The 25,228-nt window shown below is 37.5% G+C and overlaps 1 long non-coding RNA gene across 2 annotated transcripts in view; it reads right to left on the reverse strand.

Annotated features, from left to right (window-relative positions):
- Positions 1–17,867, reverse strand: part of LOC143669153 (uncharacterized) — a 96,331-nt gene extending 78,464 nt beyond the window's left edge. The window contains exon 1 of one of the 2 annotated variants that reach the window (XR_013168753.1): positions 17,488–17,867. This is a non-coding gene — a long non-coding RNA (uncharacterized LOC143669153). Of the gene's footprint in view, positions 1–15,636; positions 15,957–17,487 lie in introns of those variants that run through there. The other variant, XR_013168754.1, reaches the window with a different exon arrangement.
- Between the last annotated feature and the right edge of the window lie 7,361 nt (positions 17,868–25,228).

Genomic DNA, 25,228 nt, shown 5'->3' on the forward strand with positions numbered 1-25,228 from the left:
TTAATAATCAAGTGGATAAGATGACCCGTTCTATGGATACCAGTCAGCCTCTTTCCCTAGCAACTCCTGTTATTGCCCAATGGGCTCATGAACAAAGTGGTCATGGTGGTAGGGATGGAGGTTATGCACGGGCTCAGCAACATGGACTCCCACTCACCAAGGCTGACCTGGCTACAGCCACTGCTGAGTGCCCAATCTGCCAGCAGCAGAGACCCACACTCAGCCCCCGATATGGCACCATTCCCCTAGGTGACCAGCCAGCTACATGGTGGCAGGTTGATTACATTGGACCACTCCCTTCATGGAAGGGGCAGCGATTTGTTCTAACTGGAATAGACACATACTCTGGATATGGGTTTGCTTTCCCTGCACGCAATGCTTCTGCCAAAACTACTATCTGTGGGCTTACAGAATGCCTTATCCATCGTCATGGTATTACACATAGCATTGCTTCGGATCAAGGAACACACTTCACAGCAAATGAAGTGCGGGAATGGGCACATGCTCATGGAATTCTCTGGTCTTACCATGTTCCCCATCATCCAGAAGCTGCTGGATTGATAGAACGGTGGAATGGCCTTTTGAAAACTCAATTACGGTGCCAACTAGGTGGCAAAACTTGAAAGGCTGGGGTAATGTTCTCCAGGAAGCTGTGTATGCTCTGAATCAGTGTCCACTGTATGGTGCTGTTTCTCCCATAGCCAGGATCCATGGGTCCAGGAACCAAGGGGTGGAAATGGGTGTGGTGCCACTCACTATTACTCCTAGTGATCCACTAGGAAAATTTTTGCTTCCTGTCCCTGCTACCCTGAGTTCTGCTGGTCTACAGGTTTTAGTTCCAAAACGGGGTGTGCTTTCTCCAGGAGAAACAACAGTGATACCACTGAACTGGAAGTTAAGATTGCCACCTGGCCACTTTGGGCTACTTATGCCTCTGGATCAACACACCAAGAAGGGGATTACATTATTGTCTGGGGTAATTGACCCTGACTATCAGAAGGAAGTAGGACTGCAACTACATAATGGAGGTAAAGAAGTGTTTTCTTGGAATATAGGAGATTCCCTGGGGCGTCTATTAGTACTACCATGCCCTGTGATTAAAATCAATGGAAAACTGCAACAACGCAATCCAGGCAGGACCACTAGTGGCTCTGAGACTTCAGGAATGAAGGTTTGGGTCACCCCACCAGGCAAAGAACCACAGCCAGCTGAAGTGCTTGCTGAGGGGAAAGGGAACATGGAATGGGTAGTGGAAGAAGGTAGTGATAAATATGAACTTCGACCACGTGATCAGTTACAGAAACGAGGACTGTAATGCTGTTTTGTTCATGTTATACTATTTAAGTTGTAAGATATCAAGTTTAAGAATGAATGTTGCCCAAGGATTTACACGCTATTCTGGAGAGATTTAATGTGTTTCCAGTTATATGCAGGACAGTTGAGTATTGTCAGGTTAAAGAAAAAATGTGTGCTTATTTGTTTCCATTTGGAAATTAAGTATGGTCTAAGGTGATATATATATATATATATATATATATACATATATGTGCCAAGTTGACAAGGGGTGGACTGTCATGGTTAGGGACAGGTGTCAACTTGGCCAAGTTGTGGTACTTGTTCATCTGATTGGGCAAGCGCTGGCCTGTCTGTTGCAATGAGGACATTTCATAGGATTAGGTCATGTCACGTCAGCTACATCCACAGCTGATTCCATTTGTAATCAGCCAAAGGGGAGTGTCTTCTGCAATTAGTGATGCTAAATCCAATCATGGGAAGCCTTTTAAGGAGGACTCAGAGGAGACAGGTGGCATTCCTGCTTTGGCTGGTGAGCCTCTCCTGTGGAGTTCATCCAGGCCATCCATTGGAGTCATCGGCTTTGCAGCCTGCCCTGTGGATTTTGGACTCTGCATTCCTACGGTCATGTGAGACACTTTCATAAATTTTATATTTGCAAGTGTTCCCTGTTGATTCTGTTTCTCTAGAGAACCCTAACTAATACAGGAGTCATGGGGTCCAAAGTTTAGTTAGTTCCATCTCTGTCTCTCAAGCTAGCTATAGTCTTTTTCCCATCTCTGTTCTTCAGTTTTTTCATCAGTAAAATGATAAAATCAGTGATGTTCCTCACATTTATTGAAGGGCCTCTTAACCAACCCTTCTGACAAATGATCACAAGGAATTGTGTCAGGGCTAAGATTGCTATTTATTGCCATGAACAGCATATGCCAGTGCCTGGAACATGTTGGGTACTTAGCTCACTTAGAAGATCTTTCTTAAATGTTCAATGACTATTTACATCCTTTGTTACAAACTGACTTTCATGATTCAGTTTATTCTTTATTGAACTTCCTTTAAAAAAAATCCTTTTTTCAGTTTCAAATAAATGTTTTCAAACTGAAATCTAGAATTTAAGGAAAAATCTTAACTCAAGAGGGAAATTTTCATTTTAATTAATTGGGTGTTTCTTACCAAAGTATTTCAGAGCTCAGAATCATTTAAAAGCCACTTACTTAGAATCCTTGGTTGGAAAGTGTGAGTAAGTTCTTGTGTCAACTAGGAAAGGTTATGATTTTCTCAAGCAAGCACTGGCCTGATTGCTATTGTGAGGATATTTTGTAGATTTAAATCATCAGTCAGTCGATTGCATCTATGGCTGATTACGTCTACAATCAACAAAGGAGCCTGCCTTCAGCAATAAAAGAATTATCATCCAATCAGTCGAAGGCCTTTAAAGAGAATTGATGATTCTAGCAATCAGAAAGAATTTCTATCTTTTCTTCAACCAGCCAGCTTCGCCTGGGGAAGTCATCAAAACCTTCATTAGAATTCCCAACTTCTAGCCTGCCCTACAGAATTCTGACTTCACCATTCTCCAGGGTTATCAGGTAAGCCAATTCCTGTAACAAATCTCATATTTGCATGCACATGCACACGCACATACATACATACACAAATATCCTGTCCATTCTGTTTCCCTGGAGAATGCTGATGAAAACAGAAGGCAAGATGTATTACCATCACAATTTCCAAGGCATTTCCACATTCATTATTTCAATCTTCAGTTCTCTGAGTTAAGAATTATTATTAATAGAACACTCAATTTATAGATGAGAAAACTGAAACCAAGAAAAGTTAAATGACTTATATAAGGTGGAAATGGTCATGTTCTTTAATTATATCAATATTTCAGAATTAAAAAGTTAAAATTTATTCTCCAACACAACTTACATAGAGAATAGCCTTTATTCTTTACATGTTCAGAGACATTAGAGTAGTTACTAAGAACCTGTGAACTAGAGTCAGATACCCGGGTATGGATCCTGGCTTTCCCACTCACTAGTTGGGTTACATTAAGCAAGTTACAAGTTTCCTAATTTTCAGTTGTCTAATCTATAAAATGGCAATAATAATAGTAATAATAATTTAATAATATGTACCTCATAATGTATATGAAATGACATCATACGTCTAAAGTAATTGACATGAAATAATTATACAGTAAATCCAACTATTAAGAACAAAATCTTTAAAATGGACTAAAATGAGTGTGAAGTGTACATTTTGATAAATGTAAAATGGGGCTCAATAAGAAAATATTTTTTAAGAATTTTAATAATGTAATGCAATGTTGATAGTACAAAGAAGGATATGCAACTATGTAGAATATGATTTTGGTTTTGCATAAATATACAAATACTTGGAGTTCATTCCTCCGCACTGCAATTTTTAATGAATTTTGTCTTATTTTATATGCTCTTCTTCATTTTTTCAATTATCCTATAGGAGCTTAAATTTCTTTTATAGTCAGAAACAATACAATTTACATTTAAAGAAGTGAGTTAAATGGTAGTCATCAAAATTGGGCGATATTTCAGCTACTGTTATATTGTTGAGGGACAATGCTAAAACAACTGAGGAATGTTTCTTTGTCTGGCACTGGCTGTGGGTAGAAGAATGAGCATTATTCCTCCTTTTACTTTAGCCAGTGCATGAATGGAGGCGGAGTCAGCACTAAAGTTTTGGAGAGATGATATGCGATCATCCTATTTCTCTGTAAGAGAACCTAGAGATTGTCCTATTTCAGGGCCTTGCCAGAAATGATGGCCCTTCTGGCAACCATCTCATTGTATAACTAATGGAAAGTCACCCTGAGTTTATCTGCCTCACATTTCAAGAACAGGTAACCAGCTGACCTAGTCTGGGCATAGTGAAGAAAAATGTGTGTTTCATTAGTGAATTCTGCAAAGAGATCAGTGCTACAAGAAAGCCATTCCACTGAAAGAGGTTCTTCATTAGCCTAGAGACTTTTTGGTACTTCTGGCATCACTGGATATTTTAATCAAGAAATCAGGACTTGAAAACTGAAACACATTTTTAAGAGCACCTTGTATGTCTCCTCAATTTATGATTTAAAGAATGCGGGTTCACAGCAGTTATATAATGATTATGCAAGTGGCTTGAGGCACAAGCTGGGCCAAGAGTCCAAATTTTCCAGTTCACTAGCCCTGAATTTCCCCAAACATCCTGACGTTGAGTGGAAGTACATTGGCGTATCTAGTCAAAATTGCCTTACCCTTAAATTACTAGGGAAAAGGATACAGGTTTCAGCAAACATACCTAAAGTAGAGCATATAAATCCAAAATAACATTTCAATCAATCATTAATATTGCTTTGCCTTCCTGATCAAATGAAAAGAAAATAAAAGCTTGTCTTATTTATCAAAATAAAACAAACAAAAACTCAACTAAAAAGCAAAATATTTTATAATGCCATTTTTGCACAGGTAACAATTGCATTCTTATCTTTGAAGGTCACATATTCAAATTAAGAAGAATTTGTGACAGTTACCAAGAAATGGTAATGAAAAAAGGATAAATATTGTTTCATGTCAACGATTATATTTTACTGAAGGGCAAAGTAATATGACTTGCATAAATCTCAGAGATCTTCTTTAATTACAAAGGCAAGTACCTCAATCCCCTTTTCATTAACTCTTCAAATAATGGAAGATAGTCTCACAGGCAGACAATAAAGAGAATAATTAAGATTCATGAATATAAAGCACTAGGAAGGAAGCTGGGTTTTTAGCAGGGAGGACAAATAGAATAATTAGGAGAAAATAAGAGGAATGTCCTGGAAGACAGAGGAGGCGCACTGAGTCCTGATGTTTTCAATCTCTGAAGAGTAAAACAACCTGCCAGTGGATTTGATAAGTACAGCCTGCTTTCCCACTATCGTTTGAATTGCTGCTGAAAGGTGCACTTCACATTCAAGGAGAGAAGCAACCCCATTTCTGAAAGTTGAGCAACTAAGAATTTATAGGAGAAGTGATGTCATCAACATGGCAATGTAAGACATCCCCTGAAAAAAATCTCCCCTCAGGGTCAACTAACAAAAGGATAAATCCTACTTGCTTGAAACTCTGGAGTGTGATAGAGATTGGAGAAGGAATCCACAAATTCTGACTCAAAGAGAAAGAAAAAGCACACAAAAACAAGATAGGGGATTTACATGCTGGACACACCAGTCTGGACCCCTCCTCCTCATTTGGCCCCACACAGCTTAAGAGTTACCCCAAGGCAGGACAGCCCAGGTCCCTCCTGCTGTGTAACAAACTATAGAGCTACTCACAAGAGTGAGTTAGAACCCCACCATATCCAGGCACAAGGGCCCAAGTCGACAAACACCCAGGTTGCAAAAAAAGAGGCTAAGGACTGCCACAGTCAAATGTGCCCCAGGGGAAAAAGAGGCCATGATAGAAATGTTGGTAAGAGGTGCACACACTCGGTCCAGTCTATTTTTTCTGGATGACCTACATGCAAAATCAACCTTTCTGGATTGACTCCACCTGGCTCCATGGCAAGGGATTCCCTATGGGGACCAAAGGTAGAAAAACCTTATGAAAACAAACAAACAAGAGAAGGAGAGAGTCTGTACTGCTGTTAGACATGGCAGTCCCAGAACCTAAAAGCATAATAAAAGGGGGACACTGAGTGACAGAGGATATTTAAACAAATCATGGGAGTTGGGGAGAAAATTCCACACACACACACACAAAAAACAGACAAATAAATCAAGATACCCAGAGAAGGAATAGAGAAAAGAAAAATTTCTCCTGGAAGTGAAATTACTGCACACATTCAGGGCAAGAATCAGGTTCAGAAAATTGGAACAGTTAAACACAGGCAGCCCTAAACTGGATCAAACAAGAGCCTTAACAGAAAACCAATCAACAATAAATGCCTAAACAGGAGGGGAAAACTGACCTTCAGAGTTAACACCTCAAAATAAGCAAATGCCCAATCATCAGCAAAAGATTACAAGTCATACGAATAAATAGGAAGATATGGCTCAGTAAAGGGAAAAAATTAAAACTCCAAAGAAGACATAGAATTTCAAATAACAGATCAAAGATGTTCAGACAAGACTCTTAATTCAAGGAAAATATGGTTAGAAATAAACTAAGGGTAGATATAGAGCTAAGGGATATTAAGAAGGAAATGTGTGACCATAAAGAAGAATTTGAAACTTTAGAGACATAACAGAAATTATGGGAATGAAAGGCACAAAATTGGAAATTTAAAATATTCTAGAAGCATACAATAGCAGATTTGAATAGGCAGAAGAAAGAATCAGCAAACTAGAAGATAGGACAAGCTAATCTTAGAGGCAGAAGAACAGACAGAGAAAAGAATAGAAAAAAATGAGCAGTGTTTCAGGGATGTGAGTGACAGCATGACATACACAAATATACAAGTCATAGGTGTCCCAGAAGAAGAAGAGAAGGGAACAGTGACAGAAAGAATATTTGAGGAAATATGGCCAAAAATTTCCCAACTCTTATGAAAGACACAAATATACATGCCCCAAAAGTACAACATATTCCAAACAGAATAAACCCTAATAGGCCCAAACTTTGAGACACATAATAATCAGAATGTCAACTAACTACCAAAGAGAAAGAGAGAATTATTAGAGCAATAAGAGAAAAATGATTCACCACATAGAAGGGATCCACAATAGAAAAAGTGCCAATTTCTCATCAGAAACCATGGAGGTGAGTAGGCAATGGTATGATATATTTAAGGTACTAAAAGAGAAAAATGGCCAACCAAAAAGTCTTTATCTGGGAAAACTGTTCTTCAAAAATGAGGGATATTTTAAAATATTCACAGACAAACAAAATTTGAAAGAATTTGTCAACAAAATACCTGCCCTACAAGAATTGCTAAAGAAAGTTCCACAAGTTGGAAGGAAAAGGTGGCTTGAAGTGGTATAAAAAAAGTGAAAATCTTCAGTAAAGTTAACTAAAAGGTTAAATGAAAAAACAAATAATGCTGTATCCTCAATATATAACTCTACTAATTACCAAAAGAGTGAGAATATAATTGAATATGAAAAAGGAATATTTTCTGACAATGGACACACAAAATATAATGAGGTAATGTGGGACAAAAACAAAATAAAGAGGGGAAATGCAGGGATATGGGGACAGAGAACATGTGCACTAGTGAAGCCAAGTTGGTATCTGTGGTAGCTTGAAACTGTATGTACCAAAAAGCTCATGTTCCTACAGTCTCTTTAAGCCCAACTCTGCAAGTGAAATCATTGCCCTCCCCCTTACGTGGGACATGACATCCAGGAGTGAAAGTCTCCCGTGGCATCACGGGATATGACTTCCAGGGATGAATCCAGACTTGGCACCATGGGATCAACAATTACATCCTGACCAAAAGGGGGCAAAGAAATGTAATTAATTAAGTATCAGTGGCAGGGAGAGTTCAAATAGAGTCGAGAGGCTACTCTGGAGGTTGCTCTTACGCAAACTTCAGCTAGAACTTGCTACCTATCACAACCTGCCACCCCCCACCAGGACCATTCCAGCCAATCCTAAAGAACACCTAGGGCAATATATAAGATTCTACAAGTGTTTTAGGCACTAAAGTAATTTCCAGAAACCTACAATCTCCAGATGGGACCCTGGTCCAGATAAGTCCTGAAACCTAGGCCAGCCTCTCCAGAACATCAGATAGTTTCATCTCCCTATGCCATATTAGTGACAGACCCTTTCAATATCAAAAATTTAGAATAGCCATAGTCCAAACAACCCCAAAGAGAGGTATGGAAAGATCAAAGGTGATGATGGAATTATACACAGAAGATAGGACTTAACAAATCTGAATGCTGAATCGTTAAATCAATGTATCGTTTAGTCTCCAGTGTTTTAGAGCAGCTAGAAGTAAAAACTTAAAATTGTGAAATCGTAACCCATGTCAAAGTCTGAACTATGTTCTACAACTAATTGTGGTGCTGTGCTTTGAAATTTATAGCTTTTTTGTATATATGTTATTTTTCACAAAAAAAAAAAAAAGGAAAAAAAGTCGACTGTGATGATAAGAAAGTATTTAAGCCCTCTAGCCTCCTTTATTCTGGAGCAGTTAGAGGGAAAAATATGAGAGGATCGTATGGTAGCCCATGACAAACTCTGGAATCTGTCCTGTAAACATTTGTTGAAGAGTGCTTTGAAAACTATTGCTTTTTTTTTTATTTCTTTGCTTTGTATATATGTTATACCATACAATTAAAAAGTTTTTTAAAAATCATGTTCATAAAGCTTATTTACATCCAGAATGGGGGTGGGCCCATTCTACATGAGGCTACTTAAGTTAAAGGTGTGAACCATCTCATTCAGGGTAGGTCTTAATCCTTTTACTGGAGTCCTTTATAAGAGAATGAAATGCAGACAATGAGAGAGAAAGCAGTAGAAGCAAGAAGCTTAAAGCAACACAGCCTGCAATAGCAGGGAGAAACCAGCAGATACTACATGAGTGTTATCATGTAACAGAGGAGTCCAGGATCAGTGGCAGCTGGTCTTCAGGAGGAAATCATCATCTTGGTAGTGCATAGATTTGAAAATTTTCATGGCTTCAAAACTGTAAGCTAGTAAGCGAATAAATTCCCATAGTTAAAGCCAACATATTTCATGGTATCTGCTTTGAGAAGCTTAGCAAACTAAAACGTTATCTTTCCAAATTAGTAGGTTATAGACATAGGTTGTGTAATACAAATGCCAGGGTAACCACAAAGAATGCATTTTTAAAAAATATAGAAACAGAAATGAGAAAGAAATCAGTCAGTTACATCCATACAAAAGATCAACTACACAGAAAAGGAGGCTATAAGAAAAGAAAAGGACAAAAAAAGATGTGACATATAAAAAACAAAGGACAAAGTGGCTAAAGTAAGTTCTGCTTTTACATGAATAACGCTGAATGTTAATATATTAACCTCCCCAATCAAAACACACAGTTTGGCATAATGTATAACAAAGTATAATCCAGCTGTATGTGATTTACAAGAGACTTAGACTCCAAAACACAAATTGGTTGAAAGTGAAAGGTTGGAAGAAGACAATCCATGCAAATAATAACCTAATATGAGTGGGGACAGCTATACTAATCTCAGACAAAATAGACTTTCAGTCAAAAGTTGTTACAAAAGACAAAAAAAAAAAAAAACAAAAAACACTATATACTAATGAAAGGCCAATCCACCAAGAAGAAAAACAGTAAAAAATATATTTGCACCCAGCTATGGTATCCCAACATACATGAGACAAAATTGAAGGGAGAAATAGACACATTACTAATAATAGTTGGAGACTTCAGTTCACTCAATTCAAAAGATAGAACATCTTGACACAGATCAATAAGAAAAGACAGAATTTGAATAATATGATAAATGAACTAGACATAACAGACATATATAGAATTTTGCACCCCAAGAATTTTGCACAGCAAGATATACATTCTTCTCAAGTGCATATGGATCACTCTTCATGATAGACCACATGTTGGGTCACAAAACAAGTTTCAATAGATTTTAAAAGATTGAAACAATGCAAAGCATCTTCTCTGATGAAGGAATGAAGGGAAAAATCAATTTCAGGCAGAGAACTGGAAAATCAACATATATATGGAAATGAAATAACATTCTCTTAAACAACAAATGGGTTAATGGGCACAAAGATAGACATGTAGACCAATGGAATCAAATTGAACAGACTCTCACATTTATGGCCATTTGATTTTTGACAAAACTGCCAAATCCACTCAACTGAAGAAATAACAGTCTTTTTGACAAATGGTACTGGGAGAACTGGATATCCCTATGCAAAAGAATAAAGGAAGACATCTATCTCACACAATACACAAAAAATTAACTCAAAATGGATCTAAGACCTAAATTTAAGAATCAGAACTTTAAAATTCCTAGAAGAAAATGTAGGAAAGGATCTTGTAATAGACAATTTTCTTAGACTTTACACCCAAGCACATGCAATGAAGGAATTAAAAATGGGGGGTCATCAAAATTAAAAACCTTTGTGATTCAAAGGACTTTATCATGAAAGTGAAAAGACAACCTTCTCAATGGGAGAAATGTGGAAACCACAGATCCAGTAAGGTTTTAATCCAGTACATATAAAGGTATCCTACAAATCAACAACAAAAAGACCAACAACACAGTTAAAAAATGAGCCAAAGACTTGAACAGACATTTCTCCAAAGAGTATATACAAATAGCTAAAAAGCACATGAAAAGATGTTCAACATCTTTAGGTATTAGAGAAATGCAAATCAAAATCATAATGAGATACCATTTCACACCCACTAGAATGGCTACTATTAAAAAAAAACAACAGAAAACTACAACTATCAGAGAGGAGTAGAGAAATAGGAATACTCATTGCTGCTGGGAATGTAAAATGGTGCAGCTGCTATGGAAGACAGTTTGGCTGTTCCTCAGAAAGCAAAGTATAGAATTACCACATGACCCGGCAATCCCATCATTCCTTATATACCCAAAAGAATTGAAAGCATGGACTCAGATATTTGTACACCAATTTTCATAGTGGCATTATTCACAATTGACAAAGATGGAAGCAACACAAGCGTCAATCAACTGATGAATGCATAAACAAAATGTAGTATATACACACAATGGAATATTATTCAGCATTAAAAAGGAATTATGAAAAAAAGGAGTTATGCACTGATTCATGTGACAATACAGATGTACCTTTAAGACATCAGTTGACTGAAATAAGCCAAATGCAAAAGGATAAATATTGTATGATCTCACTAATATGAAATAATTAGAATAAGCAAGCTCATAGAGTCAGGAACTAGAATATAGGTTACCAAGGGCTGAATTGGGGTAGGGAATGGGGAGTCAATGATTAAATTTTATAGAATTTCTATTTAGACTGATTATAAAGTTTTAGAAATGGGTAGTGGTGATGGTCACACAATGTCGTGAGTTAATTAATAGCACTGAATTATATCTGTGAATGTGGTTAAAAGAGAACATTTTAGGTCATATATATGTTACTAGAATAAAAGCTATAAGAAAAAATATAGGACCATACAACACAGTTGATGGATTATAGTTAATAGTATAATTGTAACTATATTGCAAATGAGGGACCAAAATAAACAGTACAATTATAAAAATGTATTTGATGAATTATAACAAATGTATTACACTAATGCAAAGTGTTAATCATATGGGGGTTATATGGAAACTCTGTATTTTCTGCATGATTTTTTTGTCAACATACAACTTCTAATGAAAGAAATTATTTTTAGAAAAAGGAATTTTTAGCTCCAATGAAGATCACACTGGCATCTTGTTTGTTTCCCAAAAAAGAACTTCCAAATTCTCACTCAAGGCTGCTTTTCAATCTTAGAAACAGACATCTGTGTTGAGAATTACATCAATTACAGTACAAGTAAGTAAGTCTCACTTTTCTACATCGAAAGCAAGCCACATAGGTGCAGTTAATGTGAATTGGTCAACCAATAATTTGCCTTTCCATCAGAAAACATGAAAATCTTAGAAAAGAAATGGCATAACTTTGAAGATGATAAGGGCTAGCTAGTAACTGCAAGCTATACAGGTTTTATAACTGGGCAGCAGAACCAAAAGTTAAAAGAAATAGACCTAAGAAAGTATTTTGCACATTAATAAAAATTCTGTAATTGCCTCCCACACGAGATTGTTCAAGGCAAAAACTGGGACCATTTACAAAGCAATTAGATGTTATCCTGGGGAAAACATAACATGAAAAAGAAGATTACACTCAATCATTCACAACCTTTTCTTGTGCCCTGTGGGGTCCTATGCTTTAAATGTGCAACTGAGGAATTGACCTACTAGAGCTACCTGATGAGGTTTCTACAAGTCAAGCTGCTAAAGGCAGAGGGTAGCTTCATTACAGCCCTAACTTCACTGCTTATCACAGACCCAAAGTGCCCTTAAATATAATTGGATATCTCTTCCCATCTGAATTCCAACATAATTACCAGTCAAGTGACAAATAAAGGACAAACTCGGTATTACACAGAAATTCCAAAGCCATAAACAAAACTGAGGAGAGTTGTTCCTAAATAGGGAGATGCAGGTTGGAGGAGAGGTAAAGAGAAAAAAGAAGATGAAAAGCAGAGTGGTTTCCCTGACTTACAATGACCTTGTGATCATCTCATATCTTTTCCTTCTTTATCAACTGAATTCTCTCATTTCATAGTTTTCTCATATTTGAGCCTTCAAATAAAAATCAGGGCCTAGTAGTTCAGACTGATTATCAGGACCTTTTCAACTGGGAACCCCAATCATAAACTCCAGACCTTTTTAACTAGGATCTTGTGTTGAGTATGCTTATTGCCTGGAGTATGTTTTGGTATTGTTCATTCTGCTCTCTACCTCCATTTCCAAGCTCCCCAGATTCCCTGAATTGCTATTTTCTCCTCTGCTTTATCCTTTAACATTTTTTTCTGTCAACACGAACTTCAGTTTTCGAAGGGATAAAGTATCTGTATTCCCCTACATTTCTTCAGAAAATGCAGCCAAAGTGAAATTTTGTTAGCTGGTATTTTTTAATGTTATTATTACCAGGTCCAAATCTGTGGAGCAGACGGGGGTGAGGGGTATGCCAGTTTGAGTCGCTAATGCTAGCATAAATGGAAACTAAAACTGATGAAGTACTAGAATGTAATTGTTCATCTTAGATAATGGTTGGAAAAATCAGTGTTTAAAGGGGAATCAGATCAATTTGTCAGCATACATTTTATTAGTAGTAGCCTAGGCTATGCTATAAATTAGTCAAGAATGAGAAATATTATAGAATAATGACTAAGATTAAAAGTCACAGTACTTGGATTTGAATCTTAGCTCCATTTACTAGCTATGTGGCTTTCAGCAAGTTACTTAGCTTCTTACAGTCCTCATTTTCCAATCTCTAAAATGGACATCATAATAGTATATGTTAGCAACAATTAAATGAGATAGCCTATGTAAAGAGCTTAGCACCATGCAAAACACATTGTTAAGTACTCACTAAATGTTAGCTCATGTTAGGAAAATGTTAAAGAGAAAATGAGCAGGTTAATTTTTTCTTAAGGGATACCCTAAAAAATGTATGAAAGCTCAATACATTTAAACTTCTAGAAGAGAGATTCTTAACTCCACAGTCAATCAGAATCACTTGGAGAGCAGGTTAAAGCTCCTGTTGCAGGACCCCTCCCCAAAGTATTTAATTCAGTAGGTCTGTAGTGAGGCCTGAGAATCTGCATTTCTAATTTGTTCCCAGGTGATGATGACAACAACGATGATGATGGCGATGATAACCGTGATCACTAAGATGATGGCCTGGGGACAATACTTTAGAATTGCTGCTACAGAAAAAGGGGAGCTGATAACTATTGGACACCACCCTATGCCAGACACTCTGTGTACCTAAGATTTTTAGTTGACTGAAAACCATAAATTTCACTCTACAGATAAAAAAAAAAAGCCACATTTCTAAATGAGTCATGATTGCTATTCAGTTCTAATAGTTTGGCAAGCAATTCTCAATTCAGATATTCTCCTGGGCAAGAAATCATTCACAGTTACATACATATGATTTGAATCAATTCTGCTCAACTGTTGCATTTAATAAGCTGATTATTTTAATCTAATACCACACTTTGGCAGTTGAACAATAAATTCCTCTTACTTTCCAAGATTTATATGCCAAAGGTTTTATCATATGGTGCTAGCTAAATGAAAAAGGAATGCAGGGTAGAGAAGTAAATGGATGGGTCAGGAAATTAAGTTCCTGATAAAAATATCATTTATCAATATTCCCAATTATAGCATTAATCTAAATTTTCATTAAAAGTATCAGACATTAGTTATTAGTAAATTTTAAAAAGAATTTTATAATTTATTCTAATTATTCTCTTTATGATCATTATCAGCACTTTTTAAAAATATAAACGGTATAATAAAATGATGCCACAAAATAAGTAGAAACTTTCAATCTATGTTTAAAATTTTTCATGAGCACTTGGTAGAGTGTGATTAAAGGAAAAAAAAAGGTTTAAAATGGAAATTGGATAAATGTCTCTTTTAAACTCTTGAAAATCCATGTTCAAAATGAAGAATAAGGACATTTCAACCTATTCTATCTTTCATTTGAAATATTCAGAATACAATTTTTGAAGTCAGTCAAATAAAAAATGTCTTGCAAAAGCCTGGTATGGGAACCTGGTGACCTCATTAATGCCAGTTTCACAGTTTAATGACATTCTATTTTATTGAATGTTAAGGAGTAAAAGCACAAATTAAATATGGCAATGGGAGTGTGTAATTCCACTTTTTCATGAGAATGCATTCCTTGACTATAGTTAATTTAACCTTCATAGTAATGGCCAAGTTAAGCAGATTTTAAAATAAATCTGTAACAAGCCTATTCTTAGGTGAATTACTTTCAAATCACCAGTAGGTAATTTCTAGAGCAAAACTTCTTATAAGATGCTTTAGTCTTATTACTGCTAAAATAACAGCTGTATGTTACTACTAACTATTGATACCTAAGTCTTTTTGATGCTTTCCAATTCTTCTTGAATCTTTAACTCACCAGGAATATTTTTTTCAAAGAACTGGAAATAATACAAATAAAATGCAATGCATCACTTAAGAGAAAAACATTTTATCTCCACCTTGTTTCTTTTAAACACTATCTGAGAGACTTTTAAAGATTAAAATAAATAAGATTTGGAGGGAAATTTTTTTGTTAATAATAGTTTGAATGCTTTTTACTCAACCAAAGCACAAACCAGAGCTCATTTTTGCCTCTGAAAATAAACAATACTTCTTCTACATCATCAACCAGAATTTAATTTTCGTAAAATTCATCTGTGAGCTAGATTCAGTCTTTTGGATATGGACATCTCCTAAACATTGAAACCACTGAGACACAAGAAACAGAATACAATGAAAGTTTGTGGGCAGAAGGAATTCCCACATCTGACAGGTCCTATCACCCAAAATTGTGAGAGTCAAGCTCCCTATAATAATAGCTGTTCCTCAAGCTGTATAATTATTAAACTGCAGATACTAATTTGGGGGAACTGGCTTTATGGGAGGAGTACTAACTCCAAGTCCCTTCTGCTCAAGTAATTAACAATTATTAATTGAGATCGTTCTATTTGTTAGCCAGTGTACTGGGGATATAAGAAAAGAAAAAAAAAAAATCCCCCTTCTTCCCTCCTCGCTGTCCAGAGGGTTTACAATATCCTAAGAAAATTACCTACACTGTCTGCCTTTCTCTCTGGTGTCCACCTTCTGCTGGTGCCCTGTGCACAAGCCTCATCTGGATTCTTTTAAGCCCTAAATGCATCACGCTACCTCCTCCTCCAGAGCCCATGCACATGTTCTTCCCTCTCTACCTTTACCCTGGTACATCTTCCTAATTTTTAGCTGTCAGATTAACCATCACTTTCTCAGAGAACCCATGCCTGATTCACTGTTAAATGTCTGCAAAGCTCTGAGATTTTTTCTTTTAAGCATGTGTCACAATTGATAATATCTACTAGGAGAACTATTTGATCCATGTCCACTTTCTCTGCTTATCAACAACATCAAAGTCTTTCTTGACTGCTTACCATGTGCCATGTTACTGTGCTAAGGGCTGTGAATACAATAGTGAACAAGAGAGACTCTGCCTCAGTGTTGACACTTTATACCAGTGTTGGAGAGGTACGTTAATTGTTTTAACGTACCTTTTATGGTCATAAAAAGGACTTTTTATGACCTTGTTTACGTTATAAACAAGGTACTTTTTATGTTATAAAAAAAGTACTTTTTTTACGTTATAAAAAAACGTTTTTTTATAACGTAACGTAACGTTATAAAAAACGTTTATAATATAACGTAACGTTTATAATATAAACGTAACTTAATATATAACGTAAAGTAATATAACGTAACGTAATATAACGTAATATATATATAACGTAATACGTAATATATAACGTAACGTAACATAACGTAACGTTTGTAGTATAACGTAACGTTTATAATATAACGTAACGTTTTTTTACGTTATAAAAAAAGTACTTTTTATGACCTTGTTTATGTTAATTAAATAAACAAGGTCATAAAAGGTACTTTGAAAGAAATAACCAAAGCTTTGTAATTGAGAAAAGTCTGTTTTATATAATGGGGGGGGTTAGGGAAGCTGATGTATCAGAGATGAAATGGTTTCAGCAGAAAATGCATTCCAGGCACATGAAAGAGCCAATGCAAGGGTCATAAGGCTGGGAAGAGCTTTTCTGATGGAAACAGAGAGAGCTAGTGGAACTGGGACTTAGAAAGCAATGGGGAGAGAGAAATATGAGATAAAGATGCAGAGGTAAACAAAGCAATAGAACCTGTTGGGGACCTGTATGGTCTCCATAGGCAAGAAAATAAATTTTTATTTTATTCCAAACCTATTAAAAGAGTAAGATTTCACTACAGTCACATAAGAAGAAAGCAAGAAGTTCTGGGAAGGAGGGGAAGACTGGTAAGGTGCCAAGAGCATCAGAAATAGTATTTTAGCCATACTTTAAAGGAATTTTCTGAGATAAAAAGGAAAGATTAGTGAGTCTAAACACATGGTCTTTGTGACTAGAACCCTTACATAAAGGAGGCAATGTCCTTTAAAATAAACAAACGTATACTCCTCATTCCCCAGAAAAACAACTCTAATAGCAAAGGCTGCTATGAGGAGAAATAAACATTAACTGTCAACCCAAGTCAGAGATTGGCTCAATTGTCTAGATCAAGGAAAGGCAGACAGACCAAGTGCTCAGAATACTGGACTGGTAACTGCATGGCTGGAGAAAGGTAGACCAAGGGTGATATCATAAGGTGAGAATCCCTGAGACAGGTAGAGGGAGAAAAACTATGCAAGTCATTGCATACCTGCTTTTAGAGTCCTCAACCCAAGAAATACCAGGAGGTTCATGCTTCTCCTCCACCACAGAAAAGTGAGGGCACCCCAACAGTCATCAATAAAACCTTGCATTGCCCTCAAGTGATGTAACTATCACCCTACTAAATGGGACTATGTAGTAAAGAATTTAACCTTGCCCCAAAAGAAGTCTGGACTTCCTCCTCACCTTCTGAGAGGTAATTTCTAAGCCCTTGGAGAGACTGCCATGCCTAATAAGAGCTAGGCATTGAAGAAAACTGGTGATGGTGATATTGATAATGATGATGATATAAAACAGGAGAATAACAGTTAACTATAGAATGTCTACTACATGCCAGGCACTCTCCTAAGCACTTTCATACATTAAATCATTAAACCCTATAATAATCCTGTGAAGTAAGATCTAGCATCACTCTTATTTTACAGATGACAAAATAAGAAACAATTAGATGTGCTTTTGACAAAAAGAAAAGAACTGGGGCATAGTAAGAACAAACTAGTATTAAATGCAGTAATTTCTAAATTAAGATGAAAATTACCCCACCATTACTGTCCATAGTTACCTTCCTTACAGAAGCCACAGAGAAAAGGTAAATAAATGACAGCCTAACAAATATGATTGGTAGAATCTATCAATTAAATGGGCTGAATTAAAATGTCTTTACTTTTCTCCCATTCCAAGCATGTTTGGGTTCTTGAAGGTACCCTGATATCTGAAAGTGGTCAAGGATCTTGATTTTTTTTCCTAAATAAAAAAAAAAAAAAACTATTTTAAATCCAGTCCGAAGCTCATCTCTTGGATGGAGTGGAAGAGTAGGAAAATAAGGTAAGTATGAAAGGAGAAGGATAAGAATAATACTCAGAGGAAAAAGGAGCAGAATAATAAAGTAGAAAGTTAAGGGGACTGTGGGATTAAAGATCTGAGTTCTAAACCCAGTTTCATCTTGTACTAACTATATCTTTTGAAAAACTCATTTAACTTCTTTGGGCCTCAATTTCCTTGCCCATATGAGCAGATGGGATTGTATCATCTGTAAGATCCTGCTTGTCTACTACTATGAATCTATGGTAGACTGAGAATTAGGGAAGAATATTTTTTTACATCCAGAAAAGGAAATCAAAAGCTTCTGAATCTACCTGAGAGAAAGCAGGGGCTGTTTCTACAATGAGAATCCCATAAGTTGATAGTTACACCTGCTTCATTACTTTTCAATCCCTGATACTGAACCAGATAAAATATAAGCACATGGCAACCTATCTCTCCTTCCTCATACAGTTATAAGGACTTCCACTTTATTTCAATGAATCAAAAGGTTAATTTCCATATCCAGTATGAGCTGTGAAAAATGCCATTTAAACAATATTTTTTAAAAGCCAGTCAACAGAGGTCACTGATACCAAGACCAGCAGACAGCTCATGACCAGCCTTCCTAGGAGAGTGCATGATTGGTGCTTTATGACATACCAACAGCTGATGATTTGAGGATAAATGCTGATGACACTCAACATTTATACCTTATTGACCATTCAGGGACAATCAGGGAATGACTAAGTATTCTGAGAGATTCAAGGATTTGCTTTGTTTCTAAATTCTTACTTTGATTACAAGAGAAAAAACAAGTGGACTGTATTCGATATATCTGAGTACTGAATATACTTAGAACTGTCCAGAAGATTGGCCCTGCCAGTGACTTCTTGTGTGATTTTATGCAAGCCATTTAATCTCACCAAGCCTCAGTCTCCTTGGATGTATAATAAAGGAACTAGACTGAGCAATCATTCAAACATGTGGCACTCTACAAGGCACCAGGGAAACCAAAGTGGATACCATCTGTGGCCTCAAGTCCTTCTCAACATCATGGAAACAAAAAGTGACTGAAAGATTGAACTGATGAGAGACAAATTTATACACAAACAACTCTCTGCTGGGGTCCACAGTTACTGTCTTTGAAGACACTGCTCCTGAAATGCTGAAATCATGTGCTAAACATTCTTCATCCATTCATTCAGCATCCATCAAACTCCTTCCCTTCAGACATGGTAAGAAGAAAACAAATGTTGCTCAAAAAGCATCTGACATATACCTTCCTTGACCACATCCTTGTAAGGAATCCTTCCTTACATGTGGATTTAGCTCTCCTTTGCATTCCTAATTAATTTATCCATCAGGTGCCAAGGACCAGCAATGTGCAAAGCCTGGACCCCAGGCCAGGAAGATACACATATAAAAGACAGCCTTTGGGAATTCACAGATTATTGAAGACCAACAAAACACAGTTTAGTGAGGGCAATAATAAAGGATTCCAGAATGTAATGGAAACACAAGAAATTACACTTTTCCTAGATTTGGAGAAGCAAGGAGTAAAGGAAGATTCCAGGGAAGAAGTGAAACTCTTACCATATTACCTTATTTTATCTTTTTCATCAAACTTGCACCCAAATAATCCTCTCATTTAAAGGACCCCTTGATAATCAAGAATAATCTTCCTTTTTAAAGTTCAGCTGGTTAGCTACCGTAATTCCATCTGTAACCTTAATTCCCCTTTGCCAGGTATCAGAACACAGATTCTGAGGGTGAAGGCATGTACATCTATAGGGAACCATTATTTCACTTACCACAATGTCTTTCCAGAAAATATGCTCACTGAAAGCTGGAATTTTATGTTTGTTCATTACTATATAATACTGGAGATCTGCTTGCAAAATGGTGGTTGCTCAATATTGGTCGCTTGAATGGCTAATTGACAAGATCAACACCAACAATAATAATAAATAAAATTTCTGAGTGCTGACTGTATTCCATGTACTACTCATTCTCTCTTTTAACCTCTGCCTATATATTTGTGTGCACATGTGCATGTGTGTACATAAAAGATTGAGGATTATTACAGAAGTCAAAGGTCAACTTCTTGATCATTATTCATAGGCCTGGCTCTAGAAAGAGCTTTTCCATGGAAATCCCAGGCAGTACAATATTAAGATACAATCCCGTGACACTGGATGACTGATACACCATTGAAGAAAACTGCCTAAAGAGAGCACTGTTAGATTTAGTGACTGTGGCTTTAAAGAAATAAAGCTATGGTAAAGGTTTCCTGTACTGTCTTGTTCTAGCCTAATATATTCAAGAAGACTCCAATACTATAGAAAAGAGTATATTGGGGTGGAGGTGGGAATAGTTGAGGGGAGTCAAGAAATTTCTCTGGAAGAACAGGCCTTGGTGTGGAATGCTTTTCTCACTCCATGGCATAAACACAGAGCTTCTCTATACTTGGAAGGGCAGAGAGGTATCCTTGGGAGTAAAACAGTAATAGATCATTTTATACTATAAAGTTAACGGAAACCGTGGAGGCTTTTCTCCTTCAGTTTCCCAAAGTTTAAATGCCTTTGATATGATTCTTTGAAAGGGAAAAAAAAAAAATGCTGCACTAATATAGCTCTTTTAATAGCTTACCTTTATCAATAAAACATCATGAAAATTACACCATAAAAAATATTTCGGGAAACACTATCGCCTTGAACGAAGTCAACAAAGTCTCCAAAGCAGGAATAAAACCTGGGGTTTGTGTTCTCTTCCTTTATGGGGCTTTTCAGCCTTTCCTAAAAGGATGACAGGCACAAATGGGCTGCTGGTCTAGATTCTGTTGTGCGAGAATGTCAATAGCTGTTGGCTGATTATGATGGAAATCTCAACTTCTTATTGTTAGTTCACTCAAGTGGCTTTTTTCATGTGGCTCAGTTTTTCTATCACTGGGGATGGAAGAATTACCTTTTGTTTAGCTTACCCCAGAAGGACATACTTTATTCACTCTCCTCAAAATAGGGAGTGAACAGATGGGGCCCCAGGAGGGATAGACCCAAAGTTCTTTCCCAATATGAAACTTAGAACTTTGCTATTACAAAATAACAGACAAGGATAAGAGTTCGTCTTCAAAAAAAGAAGTAAGGTCAAATTCTGCAGTATTTTCTCAGGCAACAATTTTTGAGGCTCTGTTAATCTCTCTGTTCCTTAAAAGGGGATTTAGGGAGCGGGATACGGTGCCTCCGCAGTCAGAGTTCTCACCTGCCATGCCAGAGACCCAAGTTCGATTCCTGGTGCCTGTCCATGTAAAAAAATTCCTGGTGCCTGTCCATGTAAAAACGGGGGGGGGGGGGGTTAGGTGATGTAAGTCTCCGTTTATAAAGCATTTCAGGTAAATGATGCTAAAACATCCCTAGATTAAACATAGCAATTTAATGGGACTCTATGAAACCTTGTTTTTGTATAATTTGAGAGCTTTTCATCTCAGGGAAATTTGGGGAAGAGTCTAAGAAAATAGATATTAAAGAAGGGAATGTTGCCTTTTCTTGCTACCATTGCATTAAGTCAGATAAATAAAAAAGTATTCTCAACATAGACTGGCTACATCTAGGGAAGATGATGGCAGAGTACGGAGCTCCAAGACTTACTCCTTCCTTCCATAAGCTAGCAAACAGGCAAGAACTGTCTGAAACAAGTGTTCTAGGGCTCTCTAGGTCAGAACACTATACATCATCCAGGGAAGGTGAGAGGAAGATGCTGAGAAACTGCAACAAAGAACTGAGTAGTCCTCTCTGCACTGGCTGCTAGTACACATCCCTGACTCTCACTCCTGGCTGCCTTGGTTCCAGCCCCTGGCTGTGGACAGAAAGGGACATAAAAATAGTCCTCCCCAAGAACAGCAGTGGACACTTCCTAGTACTGATCATGGTTTCTGATTAGCCAATTAAGATCAGTGAGTCCCAGCTCTGAGCTACTGTTTCAACCTGCACCAGGAGGGGAGCAACCATTCTTTCAACACTATCCTCAACAGGGGAGGAAGTGGTGGCAGTTTAAAGACAACCTGTCTACTAAGAGTGTGGGGAACATATTGTTGAAAGGCACCACCTGCTGAGCAGGCAAGGAAAGCACAGCTTCAGGGAACCTAAAATAGTTTTTTTTGCATCTTTCCAAACCCTCTCGCTATGGCACTCTGGAGCTGCTCTGTGCCGTGCTCATGAGTTCCTGGCCCTATTTTGGCTGGGAAAAACAAACTTGGGAAATCATCTCTGGGGTGATGTTCCTCCCATAATTTTCCCTTCCAACAAAAGCAGTTAAGCACAATTAAAGGAGTATGAAAAAAAATTATAGAGGCAAAACAAAAATGAACAGAACAATGTCATGGAGAAGCTTAGCCTACCTATAGCTATGCCTAAGAGTTACCTCCAAAGGACCTCTTTTGTTGCTCAGATGTGGCCTCTCTCTCTCTCTCTAAGCCTAACTCCATAAGTGAAACCATTGCCCTCCCCCCTATCTGGGACATGACATCCAGGGATGAAAGTCTCCCTGGCAGCATGGGAGATGACTCCCAGGAATGAGCCTAGCACTGCCACTGTGGGATCAACAATGCCATCCTGACCAAATCGAGGGAAAAGAAGTGTAACAAATAAGGTATCACTGGCTGAGAGAGTTCAAGCAGAGTCAAGAGGCTACTCTGGAGGTCACTCTAACACATGCTTTAGTTAGACATTGCTACCTATCATAGCTTGCCAGATCCCAACCCAAACCATTACTGTCAATTTTAAAGAATACCTAGGGCATCATACAAGATTCTATAAAGGTTCCACTCACTAGGGTAACATTCCAGAAACCTACAACTTCCAGATAGGTTCCTGGGCAAGATAAATCCTGAAATGCAGAGGCACCAGCCTTTCCAGAATATCAACTAGTTCCATCCCCCATCCCATATTATTGACAGCCCCTTCCAAGATGAAAAAATTAGAATGGCCATAGCCCAAATACCCCTAAAGAGTGGGAGAAAGATCAAAGGTGATGATGGAGTTATACAGAAAAGGTCAGGTTTAACAAATGAGTACGATGCTGAATCATTATACTAACTTTTTTTTAGCCTCCAGTATCTTAGAACAGATAGAAATAAAAACTTAAAATTGTAGAATTGTAACCCATACCAAACTTTGAAATCTGTTCTACAAATGTTGCAATGTACTTTGAAATTTATTCCATTTATGCAAATGTGTTATTTAAAGAGAAGGAGGAACATAACAGAAAAGATAGGATTTAACAAGTGAGTATGACTGCTGAATTATTGTATTGATATTTCTGTTGGTCTTCAGTGTCTTGGAGCAGCTAGAAGAGAAAACAAAAAATTGTGGAACTGTAACACATACCAAACTCTAAAATTTGTCTATAACTACTTGTTAAAATTAACTTGGAAATTTATTGCTTTTTGTATACATGTTATATTTCACAATTTAAAAAAAGAGGTAATATTAGACAATTGGATTGATAAATAAAGCAAAACGTTCTTTGAAAAAATGCACAGAACATATCAAGATTTCCAAAGAAGGAAAAGAGGAAAGGAAGCTTTCTCCTGGGGGTGAAACAAATGCCCAAATAGTACAATTTCAAATATTGTACTGTATTTCCATGGCAAGAATCAGACAAAGAGGAGCTAAAAAGAAAAATCTGGTTCACCATGGGAATAAGTTGAACCAAGTGTCAAAGAAAAGACTTAACATAAAGCCAATCAACAATAAAACCCTAGGCAAGAGGGAAAAACTGACCTTCAGAGTAAACTAATCAGAGTAATCAGATATGTAAACATCAGCAACAAATTACAATCCATACTAGGAAACAGGAAGATATGGCCCAATCAAAAGGAACAAATTAGAATTTGGGAGGAATACAGAATTTGGAAGAACTAATCAAAGATATTCAAACAAATCTAATTCAATTCAAGAAGAAAAAGAAAACTATCATTAAAGAGATAACAAATAATAAGAAGACACTGGTTAAGAATAAGCAAGATTTTAAAGTATAAGAAGAAACATAATAGAAATTATGGGAATAAAAAGCACAACAGAGGAGATTAAAAAAAAAAACCCTAGAGGCATACAACAGCAGATCCGAATAGACAGAAGAAAGAATCTTTGAGTTAGAAGAAAGGACAATTGAAATCTTAACAGACAGAAGAGAGAGAAAAGAATGGAATGACTTCTGGGAAGATGGTGGAATAGGTTAGGCTGAGTTCACCTCTGCTCCAAGGAACAACTAGAGAAGTGAAAGAAAGACGACCAGGACAGCAGTTCCAGGGTGTGAGTGACCTGAGTGGGTCTTCTAAGCTATATAGGGAGGTCCTGAATGAAAAAGCTGAGGAATTGAGATGCAGAGAATAGGGTGAGTGGGCTCTGCCAGGACTGTACCTGGGACAAAAGGCCACACCCAGGAAAGTACAGCTAACTTGGGATATCAGTCCCTGAGCTCTGTAGCCCAAAGTTCTCTTGGGGAACTCAGAAGCCTGTAAACTTACTCTACCTGCTAACAGAGACCATCCAGCTAGTGCACCTTCCCATAGGGAGGCCAGAGTCCACAGGAGAACTTGAACAAGGAGGCAGGGATGTGGAAGCAAACCACATTGTGCCTCTAGCCCCCGGGTGCACACACACACTCTGCTTCCCCATGCCCAGCCCCAAAACCTCAAGCACACCCTCCCACCCAACCCCACACACAAGGACACTGCTCCCACATACCTCATGCCCTACACACCCAGATACCTCATGCCGTGCCCCCCATGTGCCTTGCCCCTGCCCCCTCATGAGTCACATCATCTCTCTTCCTGGAACCCTGTGCACCTGCAACCCACACCTTTGCATATTCATGCACCAACACACCTCATGCACCACCCCATGCAATGCCTTACCACACACACATACCCCTCTCCACCCCCACACCACTACACACCCACATATCCATTCACCTTGTATCCCGCCCTGCCCTACCACCAACCAGTGCAGTTGTGCCCCACCCTCCCATGCTCCGTGCACTCACACAGCACACTACGACCCTGTGCAATATTCTGCAACCCTATGTCACATCTAGCCCTGTGCCCCAGGACTGTGCCCAGCCCCAG

Source organism: Tamandua tetradactyla, chromosome 25 (assembly GCF_023851605.1).
Source record: "Tamandua tetradactyla isolate mTamTet1 chromosome 25, mTamTet1.pri, whole genome shotgun sequence".
Lineage (NCBI taxonomy): Eukaryota > Metazoa > Chordata > Mammalia > Pilosa > Myrmecophagidae > Tamandua > Tamandua tetradactyla.